Source organism: Gorilla gorilla, chromosome Y (genome assembly GCF_029281585.2).
Source record: "Gorilla gorilla gorilla isolate KB3781 chromosome Y, NHGRI_mGorGor1-v2.1_pri, whole genome shotgun sequence".
Classification (NCBI taxonomy): Eukaryota; Metazoa; Chordata; class Mammalia; order Primates; family Hominidae; genus Gorilla; species Gorilla gorilla.
In genome coordinates, this window is record NC_073248.2 from 45,931,140 (window position 1) to 45,932,272 (window position 1,133).

The 1,133-nt window shown below is 55.7% G+C and overlaps 1 pseudogene; it reads left to right on the forward strand.

The window, feature by feature from the left end:
- The first annotated feature begins 732 nt into the window (after positions 1 to 732).
- Positions 733 to 828, forward strand: LOC129530462 (uncharacterized; annotated as a pseudogene).
- Positions 829 to 1,133: the final 305 nt, after the last annotated feature.

Consider the following 1,133-nt stretch of genomic DNA (forward strand, 5'->3'; position numbering starts at 1 on the left):
CCTTTCTCTTACAGACATGGTCAGGCATCATAGAAATCTTATTGCAGAAGTTGCTCGCCCTTCACCCCTAAGCCTCACCTCTCTGTTTCAGGGGATCCAAGTTTGGGGAAGGAAAGTCTATGGGGCCATCATTTCTCCCTTGTGGCTCCTGCACCCACAGCCATGGGCCCCTCACACTGGGGCTGGGTGCCTGAGCAGAGTCCCTGTCCAGCCCCCACCAAGCTCCAGCATCCTGGACACCTCACGCCATCCCTCCTGGACTTTGTGCTGGGGATGAGGTCAATTTGAGAGCCTCCCTGAGGTCTGGTCACTCCTGCACACCCTCCACACTGGGCAGAATGGTGCCCCCCAAAAGGCCCACATCCTAATCCCGGGACTGTGAATGGGCTACTTTTCATGGCAAAAGGGACATTGCCCATGTGACCGAGGGTCCTGCGATGGGAGACTCCCCGGCATCATGCAGGTGAACCCAATGGCATTACAAGGGCCCCTGTGAGAGGGAGGCGGGGGTCAGAGCAGATGTGGTGCAAAAGCAGTGGGCTTGGTGATGCCCCAGCCTGGGACTGAGGCCCAGAACGTGGTGGCCTTCAGAAGCCGGGAAAGGCCAGGAGATGCATCTGCCCCCAGCCTCCAGAAGGAGCCAGCCCTGCTGACACCGTGGCTTTAACCCAGTGGGGCCCCATGGGACTTCTGACCCCCAGAACTCTAAAATAATAAATTGGCATTGTTTTGATCCTTCTGTGGCTGATATGTGTGATGAGGGGGTTTTCACACTCTTGCGTGGGACATGCAACATCTTTAGGACAGTGGCACATTACCTGTCTTACATGGGGGAAAAAAGAGGAAAAAATAAATACATTTGCATTGTTTTAAACCTCTAAGTTTGTGGTCACGTGTAACAGCAGAAACAGCAAAGAGATGTGCCCTCCGAGGCTCCCCTACATGCCTGCGAAGCTCAGGGATGCTGGGAAGGGTCACCTTGGCCATCTGGGGGCAGGTGGTACATCAAGACCCTCCCTCCCTCATCACCCCCCTTCCTCCCCCATCACCATCCTCAATGGCACAGGGGCAACCCACGGTGAAGCAGCCGGAGAGGTAGACTGTGCTAATTCCCTGCAAGGCAGAGCTGTTCC